Source organism: Thermobia domestica, chromosome 8 (assembly GCF_964235325.1).
Source record: "Thermobia domestica chromosome 8, izTheDome1.hap1.1, whole genome shotgun sequence".
NCBI lineage: Eukaryota > Metazoa > Arthropoda > Insecta > Zygentoma > Lepismatidae > Thermobia > Thermobia domestica.
Window position 1 is genome coordinate 224,934,829 of NC_137461.1, and position 22,137 is coordinate 224,956,965.

The 22,137-nt window shown below is 37.4% G+C and overlaps 1 long non-coding RNA gene across 5 annotated transcripts in view; it reads right to left on the reverse strand.

The window, feature by feature from the left end:
• The window catches only part of LOC145693454 (uncharacterized), a 262,867-nt gene that overhangs the window by 119,029 nt on the left and 121,701 nt on the right, over positions 1-22,137 (reverse strand). For all 5 annotated transcript variants that reach the window (XR_014132778.1, XR_014132779.1, XR_014132781.1 and 2 more), the window contains 4 exons: positions 20,842-20,965; positions 14,345-14,414; positions 9,502-9,625; positions 1,482-1,551 (listed from right to left, as the gene is read on the reverse strand). This is a non-coding gene — a long non-coding RNA (uncharacterized LOC145693454). The remainder of the gene's footprint in view (positions 1-1,481; positions 1,552-9,501; positions 9,626-14,344; positions 14,415-20,841; positions 20,966-22,137) is intronic.

Sequence of the window (22,137 nt, forward strand, 5' to 3'; positions counted from 1 at the left end):
CTTACAGGTATCCTTACAATCACAGAAATCTTACTGTAATACTTACTTAATACTTACTTTACAATTCGAGATTAACAATTGTTGAACTTAATAAAACATTAAAGATAAAAAATAAGTTTGCTTTACTTTTGTTTTGTCAGAAAAGTACTTTCGAAGAGTCCCTTAACAACGAAATCAAAAAAAAAAAAAAAAAAAATTCTAATGATTACACATCAGTGTTTGTATTACAAAAGTTCACATCAGTACTTACAGTTTAGAATCCCCCGCTTTTCTAATTTTAAAATATGGTAACCCTATGCGTAGGTCGGCTATGTCCAGATGCCTGTCACCAAAAACGGTAAAAGTTAGCAAAATTTGTTTTTAATGAATTCAGCGTTTCCAGGATGAGTTTTATTTCGACTTTTATCCCTCTAATCAAACAGTAAGTAGTTATAATGCATGCAGTGTTCTTCAAATGAGTGGTTACGTCCTTGAACAACTACGAATGAATTTGAAGCTTTAATGTGTACGTTGAATGTATTTAATTAAAGGTGTGTAGACATTTTATTATTTTTAGTTCCGTCACAGTCCTCCAGCCAGCAAGCACTAAAGTACTTGCACACAAGGAAAAGAGGCAAAATGTTTTGTTTGCTTTGCTACTAAGTTGATTTCGTCGTTATTGGAAAATGTGCGTGAGGTAGAAAGAGGATTGCTGTGGATTGGGCTGGATATTTCGTCACAATTACGATATTACACAACAAAATTGACATGAGATGAACGATGTGCGATGTGAGGAAGAACATGAAGAAAATGATAATGAATGAACAAAATTTCGACGCGTTGAAGACCTTCCTCCAATTCGTATCAAATACTTAAAACCCAAAAGTACCCTTGATTTATAATGTTAATATTCAAACGTGTTTTTAAGTGATTTCTTAATTTTACGTCATAGCTTTATGCAACACATATGCTAGGAAGGACGAAACTCAATACTAAAGTAAAATTCGAATCTCTACTCGACATTTCACCGATAAGTACGCATGAATTTATTTCTGGAAAATTTCAACTTCCATATGAGGATAAATTACGTTAACATTTGTAAAAAATACGTTACGCAAGTATTTATTTCTGGAAAATTTCAACTTCGATATGAGGATAAATGACGTTAACATTTGTAAAATTAGATTAAATGTATAGAAGTGTCGAGATTTCGGGGAGGGGAGGTTCTAACCCTCAGGACCCACCCTCTACGCACGTCACTGAATATGAAAATAGGTTAAAAGAAAACAGGAACTTAATCATGAGAGCACACAGGAGCCATCTTTAGATAGTATTGCAGGTGGCGTCAGCCCTTATTCTAAATGCAAGTATAGCTTAGGAATGTTGTGCATGATTGATAAAGTAACTTTAACAATATTATTAAATTACTATTGTTATTAAAATTAAAGAAAAAACAAATTAATTTGCCCTTTTACCTGTGTGTAAGTTTATAATCAACTTACTTTTACTTGTATTGTATTTGCGTCAGAGCTGTCACCACCTTCGTTTCGAAACATTTGATTTGGGTAATACCTGAAAAAAAAATCGTTTTATATTAAACAGAAATTTTCATGTATTTTAACAATAAACTACACAAAATGATTTATGAAAGAATTAGGATTCAACAAAACACCTAATCATTATGATGCAATTGTAGAACGCAGTGTCTGAAATTTTTACTACGTGGAAACCGCGTTCTTAGAGTTTAGTGATTATGATTATGGAGACTTAGCTAGTGCAGTGCCGAGTAGCAGAGTGAATTCAACCATTTGACAACACTTCTAAGTTTAAACGCAACCTTAACAGACTGAATGCAGTTATGGGCACCCCACGGATGTCAATTAAGAAGTATATTGCTACTCTAAATATGTCAGGGCGAAGTGTTTCCAGGATTCCCAAGGATTCAAAGTTTCATTTCTAAGAACTTTAGTTGATAAAGGCACTAACAGATAGGGATATAGAACAAAGATAGCGAAGGTGAAGCTCACCGCTCTATTTGTTGGGAGAAAACCATACAATGTTGGATCAGATTTTGTTTTCGGATGTAAGTTATTTTTGTTTCAACGGTGCAGTTAGAGAATAAAATAGCTGGTACCTAGTCATTGATATTCCATTTGAGGTTCCTGGGGGCTCGTTAGATAACTGTAAGATGAAATTACTGTTTGGTGCATTGTGTCATCCTCCCGTTATCGAGCCTAGGGAGAGGGACAATATAACGAGAATGCACTAACAGTAACCGACGAACGTTACGTAGCAGTGCTGAAGAATTTCTTTATTCCGAGAATCAGAGATATTTCTTAACAGGATAAATCTGTGGGTCCAGCAAGACGAAGTTGCAGCCCACACAGTTCGTGTAAGCATTTCTGCTGTTTCCTTGACACGTGATTTCTAGATTTAAATGTACAATTTGGCCCCCATATTTCAGATATTGCTTCTCTTGTCTTTTTTTTTTTTTAAGTTTAAGGTCATTTGAAAGAGATTGTGGACAAACGAAAGGTTGCAAAGCTCCTAGATCTGAAACACTGCATAACCCTATATTCACCGAATACGTCGTAGCATGTTATAGAAAATTTAAGATGCCGCTTTAACAATACGTAAAATATAATGGAAACCATTAGAAAGACATTTTCTTAAATACATGCCGAAAAAACAGGCGGAGATATGGGGGCATAGGGGGGCATTGTATCCAACGTTTTGACAAAAAATAGAAATACCACCCACAAGGTCCTTCAATTCTGATTTGAATTTACCGTGCCCCCCAGCAAAGAAATGTCTGCCCTAGGAGACAATTCCTAACTCCGCCCATGGGAACAAAAGCTACAGAATAAGTTGTTCATTTATGTCCCAAACTCTACTATATCTGATATCTGTCTGCCGTAAACCATCGAGACATTGAAGTTATATACCATGACACAGTTTTAGAAAGTATTTCATTAGATAACCTGTTGCATTGAAAAGCAACATGAAGATTAGCTGGATATACAAGTGTTCCTCATTGTCAGTCACAATAAAACTTCTTTTTTTTAAAAAAAAAAAATTAGAAACGAGAGTACCCGATGTCATGTCTACAACACATACCGGAATAATACTTTTGGTTAGGCTGATCTGTTTAGAAGGCAGTCCTTAGTCCTAGTGAGAAATAACAGGGTACAATAGATACACTTTTAGGACCTAGTCAGCTTTTTTTTTTAGCCTAGGAGTTAGCTAGCCACTTACTACAGACTGAATGGAGAAACACATGACGTAATCTTGAGGTGAGGAGGAGACCAATAAAGGATGCTAGTCGTATCGTTGTTCATGCCTTAAGAAATTTGATTCCAGATCCGCAGTTACGAGAAATTCTCAGATAGCATGCTTTTTGGTGGGAGCACCATGCCAAGACTGGGATTTCGGCGTTCTCGGACGATAATGTTGATCATACTGTGGGTGAAACACCTTTATTTAATATAGTGACGCACAATAGCAGGATTGCTTTCACCTGCTATTGTGCGTCACTATATTAAGTACAGATGCTTCACTCATAGTACGCTCGACTTCATTGTCCGAGAACTCCGAAACTCCAGTCTTGGCATGGTCTTGGCATGGCCAAAACCAACATCCCGTGATGCAACATTTTCCTATTCGCTGGCTCTGGCTCTGTGTGTCTTTTAATTGTCCCTAGACCGAAAACTATCTTAAAAGAAAAAAACATTTTGACAGTATCAAGGACGTCCAAAATAATACAACGTGGAAACCCCAGCACATCCCACGACAGGTGTTTCAAGAATGCTTCCAGCGATCCATACAACCTTAGAACTAGTGCTCTCAACGGGTCGGCTCGGATCGGGGTGAAGACCGACCCGACCCGACCCGTGACCCGAATTGATTAACCCGACCCGATGACCCGACCCGACCCGACTGACCCGAACCGTGATCCGACCTAATAGACCTGACCCGACAACCCGACCCGAGCTGACCCGGTTGACCCGACCCTTCAACCCGACCCGAGCTGACCCGTTTGATCCTACCCGACAACCCGACCCGAACTGATCCGACTGACCCGAGCTGACCCGACTGACCCGACCCGACAACCCGACCCGAGTTGACCCGACCCGACCCGACCCGTAACCCGACCCGAGCTGATCCGATCCGAGTCGGGTCGGGTCGGGGCGGGTCAACCCGATCCGTTTGAGAGCACTATGGTCACGACAATGGGTGAACGCCAAAATTCACTCCCATTGGGATCAGTGTTGAATTCAGACATTTTCACCCGGGGGTGAATGTGAATTCCTCGGGGGGAGGGTTGTTTTTCTGTATTTTTGCAAGAAAGCAGCATATTTAACAATTCCATTCACATGCACATCTTACTTAATATTATGACTAATTGCTGATAAATATTCAATGTGAGATTATAATTTAAAAGAAAACAATCGTTTAATTTTATTTAACATTAAATAAAAACTGGCAGAAATATTTTAGGCTAAACTTTAACTGCTATTTATAGTAGCTATTTTTGTTATTATTATTTTTTATATTCAGTAGTTAGTTTACCAATAGTATAGTTTACAAAATCTTCAGTAGGATTAGTGCCGTGTCGTGGAAAATCAGCGCTTGGGGCGAGAGTATACGACGGCACCCCCGTATATATGAGTGAAGTCGATAGACCAGAAACGAAAGGTGAGAAAATTTTAAAAAGTAAACTCTGCTTTTCCTTGATTTTGAGCACATTTTATTATTTTTTTCCTTTCATTTTATATATGTGCGTATGTCCACATGTGCACATGTGTTTCATTCCTCTCTCTTTTCTTTCCTTCTTTTCTTTTCTTTTTCCCTCCCGAATTTTGCGCCCTTACTTCGGCGCTCGGGGCCGTCGCCCTGCTTGCCCCTCTTCCATGGCACGGCAGTGAGTAGGATTTTCGTCACCTTCAATAGCAATCTTTCACTTATATGCTACTATTATATTGATACATTCTATATAAATCTCTAACCTAGGAGGGATAACTGTTCCTCCCTGATCCCTCTAAATGACGCCCTCTGAATCTCACCCTTAACTGACTTATTTTTAAGTAAAGGAAGATGTGTTTACTTTAACGATCGTAAAACACATTTACGTCTGTTACTTACGATGCCAGAAATGGGATTTAGGCGCTCTATTTCAAATAATGCAAGAACTACATTTTCAAGAACTGAAGTCTGCTGACATCAGAGATCATATGAAATGATCGAAAGATTTTCCCTATCTTTCCTTTCCTATCTCAATCTGTGCTAGTGCTACCTACTAATATATAATATAGGGCGAGAGTATAATACCTACTAAAATACAAACCTTTCTTCAACAGTTGACAATTTCATGTTCTGTCAAACTTGGTCATAGCGTTAAGAAATACAGGTTTTATTGACTATTTTGGTATTCTATCTTAGATGTTACATGTTTAATATTTATATAGAATGAGTCTGCGTCATTTATATGTAGATATATTGAGAGATCAGATTTCGTCTGCACGTGCACGGAAATAAAAGCAAATAATTTGTTGAAGTAATTTCTACATTTTGTGACTGAAATTTTGGGAGTTTCTCCGGGGGGAATGAATTTTCTTCGGGGGGAGGGGAGATTCTCTTCCGGGCTACCCCCTGAATTCATCCCTAATTGGGAATTAAACCCGGACCACGTGTACCGAAGCCCTTCACGTTAACCACTAGCTAGATCAAGCGGGGGATTTGTATATGCATCTTAATGAATATTTGGCACTTTCGAGGTTTGGTTATTTCTTTTTATAACTGATACCAATGTCTGACGTGGGAGAAATTTATTTTTTTTCTTGCTTTAGTTCTATGTGACGAAAAATTTCTTCAAAGTCAGTGTTCGCACCTGCTCGGACGGCAAGGGGTCTTCTCGGAAGGCAGTAGCAAGAGTCTCTTGGCAGAGACAAAAGGAAATCGTTTAACTACAATAATAGGGGTTGAGGAAACAGGAGAAGACCTGTGATTTTTTCCAACCCTTCAACTTTCATTCCAGAATAGCTTCTTATGATTCCGGGACCCGTGCCACTTTGATTTTTCTTTCTCGGTAATTAAAACGTATTTTACAGTATATATAGTTGCACGTAAGAAGATACATAATATGAATTTTATAATGTAAAATTTAAAAATACAGTATGCTATTTAATTATAAAGTACTAATTTTATTTCATCACTTTCAGCCCAGCAAATGAAATTCAAACAATTCGCTCCCTGGGTCTTGGTCATCAATACTGCGTCTTAATCTTTGTCTTGCAGTCAAGTCTTGGTTCTGCATTTCGTAGTCTTGGTGATCTTTCATGCTATACAAGAGCCAAGAATGCTCACCTAATCGGTACAAATGAAGACCAAGTGTGATTTTGATTATGGTCTTTCATACTATACAGAAACCTCGAAAATACGCTCATCGCTACTTGGTGATCACCAAAACAAGGCCAAGAGCAAGATTACGATGCAATTCGTCTTGCATATCCAATCTTTATCTTGTTCTTGTATCGATGTCCTTGGGCTTGGTGAAATAAAATGAAATATTCACTTTAAGCAGGGGTGTAGCCAGCAGGTTTGTGTAGGAGGGGCCCGTCGTTTTTGAGGGGGGCCAGCTACAATGTACAAAGCAAAAAAATGTGTTGCTGCTAGTGTTTTTGAGGCCTAAAAGAAAGGAAAATTTTCGTTTCTTTCTGGAAAACTAAAAACACTATTTTAGCTTATTTATTATTATTATTATTATTATTATTATTATTATTATTATTATTATTATTATTTTCCATAAATTATATTCAAGATAGTTTTTATTATGCTTAATGAAAAACTACTGCCCGGGACCAAACGCTATACTTTTGTGCATAACTATAAAGATAACCAAGAAAGTTCTGTCCCTTTTCGTGGAGGTCTGTGTTCAATTGGACCTCACACCGTGAGTTGAATGCGAGTGGAGATAAGGCGAACGTCAGTTGTTGGTGTGGGTATATCCAACATACTACCCGGTTGTGGCAATTCAGACAGAGGGAACATGGGACATCCACAGAGCGTCATAAGAGCATGTATGCTGAACGAGTTCAAATGGAGGTCAAACGCCGCTGTAGCGGGACAGAAAATATGCCAGGCCTTTGTGGAGGGTGTCGTGACGACGTGGACATTGCAGCGATGGTTTAACAAGTTTAAGGACGATGACGAAACACCCGAAAACACCACATGCCAGAAGACCAACACATGTACGTAGAAAGAGGAACTGGGACTACAATTCAGTGTGTGGAGAAACCATTCGGCAGCACATCCATCAACTTGGGAAGCACTACAAGTTGGGTCTGACATGTTTTGACTTCGGGCCAGAAGGCAACGCGGCAGTCGCATGTATTTATTTACTGTTTCGGAGCCATTTCTGGACAGGGCGTTGACATATGATAAAAAGTGGGTCCTATACGAAGCTCCACGGCGGCGTCATCATTGGTTAGCATCCCATGAACCGATTTCAGAACAGCCGAAACCAGCACTGTACCAGAAGAAGGTCCTTCTGTGTGTTTGGTGCATCGTGCATCGGGAACTGCTACCAGCTGGTCAGAGTATCAATGCTACTTTGTAGTGTCAGCAGTTGAGCTGTGCTCAACAAAAACTCAAAACTCTGGAGCCATCACTTCTGAATTGCAAATGGGTACTCGTTTACGGGACAACGCTAAGTCCCACATGGCAAGGATGACTCAGGACACATTATCCGCCTTGAATGGGAAACAATATTGAAACTACTATATTCCCCGGGTATTGCACCGTCCGATTATTACCTGTTCCATCCTTTGGACAATCACCTTAGAGTACGCCAGTTCAAATCCCTACCAAAAGTCCAAAATGAACCTGATACCTTCTTCGTTTCACGGCCCACCAAGTTCTACCGCGATGGATTCCATGGCCTTCCAGAACGTCTTCAGAAGGTCGTCGATGTTGATGGGGACTATTTTTGATGTTCCAGGTTAGGTGACATATCGATGTTCGAAGGTGGTGGGTGAAAAAGCAACAAAATTTTTCTTGGTTACCTTTATATTTAAATTTAAGACCTTGTATACAGAACCTATGTACACAAGATTGATTTCTTTGAAATTTCACTTAATTTCTTTATGGTTTCCTGACAAAAATATTTATTTATTATTCGTGACTAAAAAACAACAACAATTATTTTATTACACTGAGTAGAAATAAAAGAGAGAGCAAATGAAATCCAAACTGAATAAAAACATTGTTTCTCACCAAATTTTCCATCCTCTATGTCTTTTAAAATACTTGTTAAAGCATATAAAAATATAATGTACTTACAAATCAGTTTAGTACCTTTGTTTTATGGCTGTATTTATAATACCTTGTTAAAACGTTTGTCTTTAAACTGTCAAATATAAATCACAGTAAATTGTGTAATCTGCTGACACAAAAAAGTATCCTATTTTTCGATCGGTATGGAAAAACAATATTTCTCCATACTATTTTACCGTAAATTATTTATTGTCAATAAACTTTGTTACTTTTAAATGAATGAAGCGAGATAATTTTACTATGATGTTTTAAAAAGTGGTCATTTGTGGGGGGCAGGAAACCATTTAAGGGGCCTGGTCCCGATGGGCCCCCCTTGGCTACACCCCCTGAGTTTAAGGTCCCTCGATTCTGCACCGAGGCTAAGGGATATGGTGACCATGAGAAATGAATGAAATGGTGGAATGAAGAAAGTGGGAGGAAACAGGAGAACCCCGAGAAAACCCACTACACGGCGTTTCTCCACCACAAAGCCTACTTAGCACAAGCTGGGATCGAACCATGGACACCATGCACCAGAGATGAACTTTCTACCACTGAGCTACCGCGGCCCTGCTTGGGCTTGGTCGTCATATCCAATCTTAAACAACATCTACTTTGGTTCTAAATTCAGATTCCATATCGGCGTAGATATCAATATTAGAGTCGATTGGTAAAATTAATCTTCTACATTTAAAAATTAAAGTACACACAAGTACAAAAATAAGCATTTACCATAAAAACACTAGCTGCAAGTGTTCAAAATAGATTTATGGTTTCTATAAAATCAATTGAAAATTGCTATTTTTAATTAGGCAGCTAGCGAAAAACAGCAGTTTTCGATTCCAGCCGAGTTTAAGCTCAACCTAAACTTAGTTGACCAAAGTGAACTGACCCGACTGACCCAAGCCGACAACCCGACCCGAGTGACCCAACCGATAACTTGACCCGAGCTGACCCGACTGACCCGACCCGACAACCCGACCCGAGCTGACCCGACTGACCCGACCCGACAACCCGACCCGAGTTGACCTGACCCGACCCGACCCGACCCGTTTGAGAGCACTACTTAGAACCGATGTGTAGATCCAACACTATAGTACTTTGAAGTGGACACGCACGAATAGGTGGTAAGTCATCTTTATGACAATTTACAGCATCTGCTCGGGAATTAAATGAAAAGTTCTTGCATACAATTAAAATATGTTAATTTACCTGAATAAACTTCAGTCCTCATTGGGCTTTTTTCCTGCATTAGTAACTTAAAGAACAGTCAGTTCTCCAAATTGGTATTCAAATTAATAACTCTCAATCTCTACTACCAATCAAACTCCAGCACCTAAAAAAAAAAAAAAAAACTCACAGTATATGAACAAATTATTTTGTTTCCTATTTAATTAGAATACAAGGTACAACATTATTTTAAAAACTAAGTTAAGAATTATTGTAACGTTAGTCAGTTTTCAATAACTATTTAACAATACAAATATGTAATATTAAAAATGTGTAGACCATTTAGAAACTTTTTAATCGTATTCTAACTGGATAATTTATTGAAATGAAATGGAATCATTCAGTTTAACATTCCAGGATTATGCCCTGTAGGCTAAGAGAGACGGATGATTAAGACAAGTGAAAGATAAGGGAAAAATGTGAATATGGAATGAAACGGCGGTGCCCCCATGCATCAGAGTTAAGCGCTCTACTACGGAGCAACCGTTACTCTTTCTCTATTCTAATGGATGACAATGTATTCGAGGGGAAGAAGCGGTTGAAAGTTTATGCCAAAAATAAAGTATCTCAGAAGCACCTCATTTAGGAATATGAAACTCGGTATAAAACTCCTCCTTAAAAATAATTTGACACGTGTAGAAGCATTTCTAAAATTTCGCTTTCTAAAAATGTAGGAAGAAATAGGAACAAGAGGAAGAAATTTCTATGATAGACTTTTGTTTGTGTGTGTCTGCTATACGAATCTACACGGTTGAACTGACTGATATGAATTTTGAAACATTGTTAGTGTCTACCTAGAACTAGGTTTATAATTCCACAGATTGGACATGTGGGCCTGCGTTTCCGCTTCTATAAGAGAAAAGTTAAGTTATATATATTAATTTCAAAGAAAATAGAGAATCTGAGGAGGTCCTGAACTTAGAAAGACAAAACCTGGAATATAAATCCCTTTCGAAAAAAAAAAAGAAAAAAATGGATAAATCTAACTTCACTTTCTGTCTTTCCGGTGTTATGCTTTTGAGCGCGGTGGCTCAGTGATACAGCGTTCACCTCCGGTGCTTGGGGTCCTCGCGCCGTGTGGACTTTGTGGTGGACAAACACCGTGCTCGTTAGTTTTCTCGGGGTTCTTCCACTTTCTTCTTCCACGATTTCACTCATCTCTCATCATCACCGTCTCCTTTAGCCTAACCGGCATAAGTGTGGGACGTAAAACAAAGATTTCATTTTTTTTCGTTGTTATGCTACTCCAGCAATGTTATTTTTGAAGTAAATTTTCACCACGACAAGATCCAAATGAACAGATATTTTAAGTTGTCAACATTTTTTCTTGCAAAAGTTCCACAGTTTATGTTGTTTCTATTGTATTAAAGACATTTAAGAATAACTCAAGGGAGAAAGATCTAATTTGCAAAGAATTCCGAGACAGATCTTTATGGAGAAGACTCATCGGAAACGTAGACCCCGCATAACTGGGAAAAGATGGAGAGTAATAATAATAAAATTAACAACAACAATAATAATAATAATAATAATAATAATAATAATAATAATAATAATAATAATAATAATAATAATAATAATAAAATAATAATAATAATAATAATAATAATAATAATAATAATAATAATAATAATAATAATAATAACTGTTTGGAATAAACTAACAAAATAATAATAAGTTGCTGTCAGTTTTCATTGTTTAATTATGCAGTCGGTGAAGTCAGTCTGATCATAACAGAAAGTAATCGTTGTTAAAAGATTCCCTTTGAGGAAGGGCAGCGGGGAGGGGGAAATTACCCCTGAATTTAAGAAACATATAGTCTTTAATAAATTGTATACTAAAATAATAATAATAAACGTGAAACTCTTATAGGTATCTACTTAAGTTGGATCACCATCCGGAAGCAAGAGTGCCGATTTCTCTGTAACTTTAGGGGTATTCAGATGTGTGTTTGGTCGCAGAAGGGATATATGAGGATTTTAAGATTAATTGAATTCAAATCATGCCAAATCCGCGAGGGCCCATATGACCTTTCGGGAACCCAGGCCCCCTCTGCGCCCTTGCCCGGAAGTCAGTACATATTTTAACCCATTCCCTTAACTATTGCGCAATCAAACGTTACATATTATAATTATTGCACTATAAGATATTGTTACGTTTCAGATACAATACAAGACACTGATTCGTTTGGTTATATCTTCTGATTTTGAAAAAGGCAACAAATGAAAGAAGATATTTGATTCACTTTAAAATGAGCACACAAGATGGCACTTTCTGTTAGATCTTACTAGAAGTGTTCAATTTTATGAAATGTTTATTTGTATGTGTAAATTATTTTAAATTAATGATCGTATTACGAAGTAGCTATATTGTTTGACCGTTTTTCGTGTTATGTCTCACATTTTATTTAAATATTAATTTACATGCAAGGAAATAGATTTTGATAAGAAACTTGCGGAAAGCTCTATAATGCGGTGTTGACAAATTTGAACGTTTACTATGGTAGTCACCATAAGAACATTCCTGGATTCTAGCGTTGAAGTTCGAGAAACAGAACTTAACTGTGAATTGCGGTAAGGGTCTAAAACTAATTTATCCAGTAAGTATCCAAGCGACATTATGCGAACATTTAAAGAATGTAGATATAATGAATTATTATACATACCAAGGCAATTGAGAAAATGTTTACTTAAATGTCGATGAATCATAGAGAAATTTCACAAACAGTACTTTTTGTAGCACTTTTTATCCTTTTCTGTTTTTCGTTAGAACCGAACTTTTTGAGTTTCCACCGGAAATAGAACCTCAAGAACTTGTTAAACTTAATTTAATAAAATGTTAAATATTTCTGTGATGACTAGAATTGAAAAATTTGTCTTTATTATCATCATTAGTAGTAGTATTAGTACTACATTTTCAAACCGTGCGTGCGTAGGTAGGGTTGCCATATTCAAGGGTTCCTATTTCTCTATAAATTTTGGTGGGCCCATTCAGATGCAGAAGGTATATATATATATATATATATATATATATATATATATATATATATATATATATATATATATATATATAAAGATTTTAAAACAAATTGCCATATTACCCGATTTTAGCGGGTACCACCCGATTTTCAGGTCCTGTATTCGTCCCCGCTTAGTCATCTCTTATTTTTCGGAAAACCACCCGCTTTTTTGGATTGGATAAATATCTAAGACGACTTTGTTCGTTAAGTGTTGTTATATTCAACGTAAAACGGTATATCTTTATGTCAATCTCGATTGAGTTAAATTTGGACTCGCGCTCAGGCTCAGGCTGTGAGCCATTTGCCCAGTGCGTGTGCGCAGATTATTTTGTTTTTCTTAGAGAGAAAAGCCGTATAAACAATATCTGCCATATATTGCTTGCTTTTTTATTTTTTGGTGAAAACTCGCCTTACAGGTATCCTTACAATCACAGAAACCTTACTGTAATACATAGTTAATACTTACTTTACAATTCGAGATTAACAATTGTTGAACTTAATAAAACATTAAAGGTAAAAAAAAAGTTTGCTTTACTTTTGTTTCGTTAGAAAAGTACATTCGAAGAGTCCCTTAACAACGAAATCACAAAAAAAAAAAAAATCCGAAGGATCACACATCAGTGTTTGTAATACAAAGATTCACATCAGTACTTACAGTTTAGAATCCCCCGGTTTTCTAATTTTAAAATATGGCAACCTTATGCGTAGGTCGGCTATGTCCAGATGCCTGTCACCAAAAACGGTAAGAGATAGCAAAATTTGCTTTTAATGAATTCAGTGTTTCCAGGATGAGTTTTATTTCGACTTTTATTACTGTAGTTAAACAGTAAGTAATTATAATGCATGCAGTGCTCTTCAAATCAGTGGTTACGTCCTTGAACAACTACGAATGAATTTGAAGCTTCAATGTGTACGTTGAATGTATTTAATTAAAGGTGTGTAGACATTTTTTTTTTTAGTTCGGTTAGAGTCCTCCAGCCAGCAAGCACTAAAGTACTTGCACACAAGGAAAAAGGGCAACATTTTTTGTTTGCTTTGTTACTAAGTTGATTTCGTCGTTATTGGAAAATGTGTGTGAGGTAGAAAGAGGATTGCTGTGGACTGGGCTGGATATTTCGTCACAATTACGATATTACACAACAAAATTGACATGAGATGAACGATGTGCGATGTGAGGAAGAATATGAAGAAAATGATAATGAATGAACAAAATTTCGACGCGTTGATGACCTTCCTCCAATTCGTATCAAATACTTAAAACCCAAAATTACCCTTGATTTATATTGTTAATATTCAAATGTTTTTTTTTAAGTGAAATCTTAATTTTACGTCATAGCTTTATGCAACACATATGCTAGGAAGGACGAAACTCAACACTAAAGTAAAATTCGAATCTCTACTCGACCTTTCACCGATACGTACGCATGAATTTATTTCTGGAAAATTTCAACTTCCATATGGGGATAAATTACGTGAACATTTGTAAAATTAGATTAAATGTATAGAAGTGTCGAGATTTCGGGGAGGTTCTAACCCTCAGGACCCACCCTCTACGCACGTCACTGAATATGAAAATAGGTTAAAAGAAAACAGGAACTTAATCATGAGAGCACACAGGAGCCATCTTTAGATAGTATTGCAGGTGGCGTCAGCCCTTATCCTAAATGCAAGTATAGCTTAGGAATGTTGTACATGATTGATAAAGTAACTTTAACAATATTATTAAATTACTATTGTTATTAAAATTAAAGAAAAAAACAAATTAATTTGCTCTTTTACCTGTGTGTAAGTTTATAATCAACTTACTTTTACTTGTATTGTATTTGCGTCAGAGCTTTCACCACCTACGTTTCGAAACATTTGATTTGGGTAATACCTGAAAAAAAATCGTTTTATATTAAACAGAAATTCTCATGTATTTTAACAATAAACTACACAAAATGATTTATGAAAGAATTAGGATTCAACAAAACACCTAATCATTATGATGCAATTGTAGAACGCAGTGTCTGAAATTTTTACTACGTGGAAACCGCGTTCTTAGAGTTTAGTGATTATGGAGACTTAGGTAGGGCAGTGCCGAGTAGCAGAGTGAAGGCAACCCTTTGACAACACTTCTTTAAAAGTTTAAACGCTACCTTAACAGACTGAATGCAGTTATGGGCACCCCACGGATGTGAAATAAGAAGTATATTGCAACTCTAAATATGTCAGGGCGAAGTGTTTCCAGGATTCCCAAGGATTCAAAGTTTCATTTCTAAGAACTTTAGTTGATAAAGGCACTAACAGATAGGGATATAGAACAAAGATAGCGAAGGTGAAGCTCACTGCTCTATTTGTTGGGAGAAAACCATACAATGTTGGATCAGATTTTGTTTTCGGATGTATGTTATTTTTGTTTGAACGGTGCAGTTAGAGAATAAAATAGCTGGTACCTAGTCATTGATATTCGATTTGAGTTTCTTGAGGGCTCGTTAGATAACTGTAAGATGAGATTACTGTTTGGTGCATTGTGTCATCCTCCCGTTATCAAGCCTAGGGAGAGGGACAATATAACGAGAATGCACTAACAGTAACCGACGAACGTTACGTAGCAGTACTGAAGAATTTCTTTACTCCGAGAATCAGAGATATTTCTTAACAGGATAAATCTGTGGGTCCAGCAAGACGAAGTTGCAGCCCACACAGTTCGTGTAAGCATTTCTGCTGTTTCCTTGACACGTGATTTCTAGATTTAAATGTACAATTTGGCCCCCATATTTCAGATATTGCTCCTCTTGACTTTTTTTTTTTTTAAGGTCATTTGAAAGAGATTGTGGACAAACGAAAGGTTGCAAAGCTCCTAGATCTGAAACACTGCATAACCCTATATTCACCGAATACGTCGTAGCATGTTATAGAAAATTTAAGATGCCGCTTTAACAATACGTAAAATATAATGGAAACCATTAGAAAGACATTTTCTTAAATACATGCCGAAAAAACAGGCGGAGCTGTGGGGGCATAATGGGGCATTGCATCCAAACGTTTTGACAAAAAATAAAAATACCACCCACAAGGTCCTTCAATTCTCATTTGAATTTACCGTACCCCCCAGCACACAAAAGGTCTACCCCCCAGCAGACAATTCCTAACTCCGTTCATGAGAACAAAAGCTACAGAATAAGTTGTTCATTTATGTCCGAAACTCTACTATATCTGATATCTGTCTGCCGTAAACCATCAAGACATTGAAGTTATATACTATGACACAGTTTTAGAAATTATTTCATTAGATAACCTGTTGCATTGAAAAGCAACATGAAGATTAGCTGGATATACAAGTGATCCTCGTTGTCAGTCACAATGAAACTTCTTTTTTGTAAAAAAAAAATTAGAAACGAGAGTACCCGATGTCATGTCTACAACACATACCGGAATAATACTTTTGGTTAGGCTGATCTGTTTAGAAGGCAGTCCTTAGTCCTAGTGAGAAATAACAGGGTACAATAGATACACTTTTAGGACCTAGTCAGCTTTTTTTTTTTTTTAGCCTAGGAGTTAGCTAGCCACTTACTCCATACTGAATGGAGAAACACATGACGTAATCTTGAGGTGAGGAGGAGACCAATAAAGGATGCTAGTCGTATTATAAATTCTATATAAATCTCTAACCTAGGAGGGATAACTGTTCCTCCCTGATCCCTCTAAATGACGCCCTCTGAATCTCACCCTTAACTGACTTATTTTTAAGTAAAGAAAGATGTGTTTACTTTAACAATCGTAAAACACATTTACGTCTGTTACTTACGTTGCGAGGAATGGGATTTAGGCGCTCTATTTCAAATAATGCAGAACTACATTTTCAAGAACTGAAGTCTGCTGACATCAGAGATCATATGGAATGATCGAAAGATCTTCCCTATCTTTCCTTTCCTATCTCAATCTGTGCTAGTGCTACCTACTAATATATAATATAGGGCGAGAGTATAATACCTACTAAAATACAAACCTTTCTTCAACAGTTGACAATTTCATGTTCTGTCAAACTTGGTCATAGCGTTAAGAAATACAGGTTTTATTGACTATTTTGGTATTCTATCTTAGATGTTACATGTTTAATATTTATATAGAATGGGTCTGCGTCATTTATATGTAGATATATTGAGAGATCAGATTTCGTCTGCACGTGCACGGAAAGAAAAGCAAATAATTTGGTGAAGTAATTTCTACATATTGTGACTGAAATTTTGGGAGTTTCTCCGGGGGGAATGAATTTTCTTCGGGGGGGGAGGAGATTCCCCTCCGGGCTACCCCCTGAATTCATCCCTAATTGGCACTTTGTACCGATGTGTACCGTCACCGAAGCCCTTCACCGAAGTCACCACGTGTACCGAAGCCCTTCACGTTAACCACTAGCTAGATCAAGCGGGGGATTTGTATATGCATCTTAATGAATATTTGGCACTTTCGAGGTTTGGTTATTTCTTTTTATAACTGATACCAATGTCTGACGTGGGAGAAATTTATTTATTTTTTTCTTGCTTTAGTTCTGTGACGAAAAATTTCTTCAAAGTCAGTGTTCTCACCTGCTCGGACGGCAAGGGGTCTTCTCGGAAGGCAGTAGCAAGAGTCTCTTGGCGGAGACATAAGGAAATCGTTTAACTACAATAATAGGGGTTGAGGAAACAGGAGAAGACCTGTGATTTTTTCCAACCCTTCAACTTTCATTCCAGAATAGCTTCTTATGATTCCGGGACCCGTGCCACTTTGATTTTTCTTTCTCGGTAATTAAAACGTATTTTACAGTATATACGTATAGTTGCACGTAAGAAGATACATAAAATGAATTTTATAATGTAAAATTTAAAAATACAGTATGATATTTAATTATAAAGTACTAATTTTATTTCATCACTTTCAGCCCAACAAATGAAGTTCAAACAATTCGCTCCCTGGGTCTTGGTCATCAATACTGCGTCTTATTCTTTGTCTTGCAGTCAAGTCTTGGTCCTGCATTTCGTAGTCTTGGTGATCTTTCATGGTATACAAGAGCCAAGAATGCTCACCTCATCGGTACAAATGAAGACCAAGTGTGATTTTGATTATGGTCTTTCATACTATACAGAAAGCTCGAAAATACGCTCATCGCTACTTGGTGATCACCAAAACAAGGCCAAGAGCAAGATTACGATGCAATTCGTCTTGCATATCCAATCTTTATCTTGTTCTTGTATCGATGTCCTTGGGCTTGGTGAAATAAAATGAAATATTCACTTTAAGCAGGTGTGTAGCCAGCAGCTTTGTGTAGGAGGGGCCCGTCGTTTTTGAGGGGGGCCAGCTACAATGTACAAAGCAAAAAAATGTGTTGCTGCTAGTGTTTTTGAGGCCTAAAAGAAAGGAAAATTTTCGTTTCTTTCTGGAAAACTAAAAACACTATTTTAGCTTATTTATTATTATTATTATTATTATTATTATTATTATTATTATTATTATTATTATTATTATTATTATTATTATTATTATTATTATTATTTTCCATAAATAATATTCAAGATAGTCTTTATTATGCTTAATGAAAAACTACTGCCCGGGACCAAACGCTATACTTTTGTGCATAACTATAAAGATAACCGAGAAAGTTCTGTCCCTTTTCGTGGAGGTCTGTGTTCAATTGGACCTCACACCGTGAGTTGAATGCGAGTGGAGATAAGGCGAACGTCAGTTGTTGGTGTGGGTATATCCAACATACTACCCGGTTGTGGCAATTCAGACAGAGGGAACATGGGACATCCACAGAGCGTCATAAGAGCATGTATGCTGAACGAGTTCAAATGGAGGTCAAACGCCGCTGTAGCGGGACAGAAAATATGCCAGGCCTTTGTGGAGGGTGTCGTGACGACGTGGACATTGCAGCGATGGTTTAACAAGTTTAAGGACGATGACGAAACACCCGAAAACACCACATGCCAGAAGACCAACATATGTACGTAGAAAGAGGAACTGGGACTACAATTCAGTGTGTGGAGAAACCATTCGGCAGCACATCCATCAACTTGGGAAGCACTACAAGTTGGGTCTGACATGTTTTGACTTCGGGCCAGAAGACAACGCGGCAGTCGCATGTATTTATTTACTGTTTCGGAGCCATTTCTGGACAGGGCGTTGACATATGATAAAAAGTGGGTCCTATACGAAGCTCCACGGCGGTGTCATCATTGGTTAGCATCCCATGAACCGATTTCAGAACAGCCGAAACCAGCACTGTACCAGAAGAAGGTCCTTCTGTGTGTTTGGTGCATCGTGCATCGGGAACTGCTACCAGCTGGTCAGAGTATCAATGCAACTGTGTAGTGTCAGCAGTTGAGCTGTGCTCAACAAAAACTCAAAACTCTGGAGCCATCACTTCTGAATTGCAAATGGGTACTCGTTTACGGGACAACGCTAAGTCCCACATGGCAAGGATGACTCAGGACACATTGTCCGCCTTGAATGGGAAACAATATTGAAACTACTATATTCCCCGGGTATTGCACCGTCCGATTATTACCTGTTCCATCCTTTGGACAATCACCTTAGAGGACGCCAGTTCAAATCCCTAATAAAAGTCCAAAATGCACCTGATACCTTCTTCGTTTCACGGCCCACCAAGTTCTACCGCGATGGATTCCATGGCCTTCCAGAACGTTTCCAGAAGATCGTCGATGTTGATGGGGACTATTTTTGATGTTCCAGGTTAGGTGACATATCGATGTTCGAAGGTGGTGGGTGAAAAAGCAACAAAACTTTTCTTGGTTACCTTTATATTTAAATTTAAGACTTTGTATACAGAACCTATGTACACAAGATTGATTTTCTTTGAAATTTCACTTAATTTCTTTATGGTTTTTTGACAAAAATTTTATTTATTATTCGTGACTAAAAAACAACAACAACAATTATTTTATTACACTGAGTAGAAATAAAAGAGAGAGCAAATGAAATCCAAACTGAATAAAAACATTGTTTCTCACCAAATTTTCCATCCTCTATGTCTTTTAAAATACTTGCTAAAGCATATAAAAATATAATGTACTTACAAATCAGTTTAGCACCTTTGATTTATGGCTGTATTTATAATACCTTGTTAAAACGTTTGTCTTTAAACTGTCAAATATAAATCACAGTAAATTGTGTAATCTGCTGTCACAAAAAAGTATCCTATTTTTCGATCGGTATGGAAAAACAATATTTCTCCATACTATTTTACCGTAAATTATTTATTGTCAATAAACTTTGTTACTTTTAAATGAATGAAGCGAGATAATTTTACTATGACGTTTTAAAAGGTGGTCATTTGTGGGGGGCAGGAAACCATTTAAGGGGCTGGTCCCGATGAGCCCCCCTTGGCTACACCCCCTGAGTTTAAGGTCCCTCGATTCTGCACCGAGGCTAAGGGATATGGTGACCATGAGTAATGAATTAAATGATGGAATGAAGAAAGTGGGAGGAAACAAGAGAACCCCGAGAAAACCCACTACACGGCGTTTCTCCACCACAAAGCCCACTTAGCACAAGCTGGGATCGAACCATGGACACCATGCACCAGAGATGAACTCTCTACCACTGAGCTACCGCGGCCCTGCTTGGGCTTGGTCGTCCATATCGAATCTTTCTTTTGGCCTTGCTTAAACAACTTCTAGTTTTGTTCTAAATTCAGACTCCATATTGGCGTAGATATTAATATTAGAGTCGATTGGTAAAATTAATCTTCTACATTTAAAAATTAAAGTACACACAAGTACAAAAATAAGCATTTACCATAGAAACACTAGCTGCAAGTGTTCAAAATAGATTTATGGTTTCCATAAAATCAATTGAAAATTGCTATTTTTATTAGGCAGCTAGTGAAAAACAGCAGTTTTCGACTCCAGCCGAGATGAAGCTCAACCTAAACTTAGTTGATCAAAGTGAACTGAACTACTGACCCGACCCGACCCGACCCGATAACCTGACCTGAGCTGACCCGATTGACCCGACCCGACAACCCGACCCAACAACCCGATTTGAGCTGACCCGATTGACCCGACCCGACAACTCGACCCGAGCTGACCCGACAACCCGACCCGAGTAGCCTGACCCGACAACCCAACCCGAGCTGACCCGACTGACCCGACCCGACCCGTTTGAGAGCACTACTTAGAACCGATGTGTAGATCCAACACTATAGTACTTTAAAGTGGACACGCACGAATAGGTGGTAAATCATCTTTCTGACAATTTACAGCATCTGCTCGGGAATTAAATGAAAAGTTCTTGCATACAATTAAAATATGTTAATTTACCTGAATAAACTTCAGTCCGCCTTCGGCTTTTTTCCTGCATTAGTAACTTAAAGAACAGTCAGTTCTTCAAATTGGTATTCAAATTAATAATTTCCAAACTCTACTACCAATCAAACTCCAGCACCTAAAAAAAAAAAAAAAAAAAAAAAAAACTCACAGTATATGAACAAATTATTTTGTTTCCTATTTAATTAGAATACAAGGTACAACATTATTTTAAAAATTAAGTTAAGAATTATTGTAACGTTAGTCAGTTTTCAATAACTATTTAACAATACAAATATGTAATATTAAAAATGTGTAGGCCATTTAGAACCTTTTTATGCGTATTCTAACTGGATAATTTATTGAAATGAAATGGAATCATTCAGTTTAACATTCCAGGACTATGCCCTGTAGGCTAAGAGAAACGGATGATTAAGACAAGTGAAAGATAATGGAAAAATGACACTATGGAATGAAATGGCGGTGCCCCCATGCATCAGACTTAAGCCCTCTACTACAGAGCAACCGTTACTCTTTCTCTATTCTAATGGATGACAATGTACTCGAGGGGAAGAAGCGGTTGAAAGTTTATGCCAAAAATAAAGTATCTCAGAAGCCCCTCATTTAGGAATATGAAATTCGGTATAAAGCTCCTCATTAAAAATAATTTGACACGTGTCCAAGCATTTTTAAAATTTCGCTTTTAAGTAGGAAGAAATAGGAACAGGAGGAAGAAATTTCTATCATAGACATTTGTTTGAGTGTATGTCTGCAATACAAATCTACACGGTTGAACCGACTGATATGAATTTTGAAACATTGTTAGTTCCTACCTCGGACTAGGTTTTTAATTCCACAGATTGGACATGTGGGCCTGCGTTTCCGCTTCTATAAGATAAAAGTTAAGTTATATATATTAATTTCAAAGAAAATAAAGAATCTGAGGAGGTCCTGACAAAACCTGGAATATAAATCCCTTTCTAAAAAAAGAAAGGCTAAATCTAAATTTACTATGTGTCTTTCCGGTGTTATGCTTGGGAGAGCGGTGGCTCAATGATACTGCGTTCACCTCCGGTGCTTGGAGTCCTCGCGCCGTGTGGACTTTGTGGTGGGCAAACACCGTGCTCGTTAGTTTTATCGGGGTTCTCCCGTTTCCTCCCACTTTCTTCTTCCACCATTTCACTCATCTCTCATCATTACCGTCTCCTTTAGCCTAATCGGCATAACTGTGGGACGTAAAACAAAGATTTCATTTTTTCTCGTTGTTAGAATATGCTTCTCCAGCAATGGTATTTCTGAAGTAAATTTTCC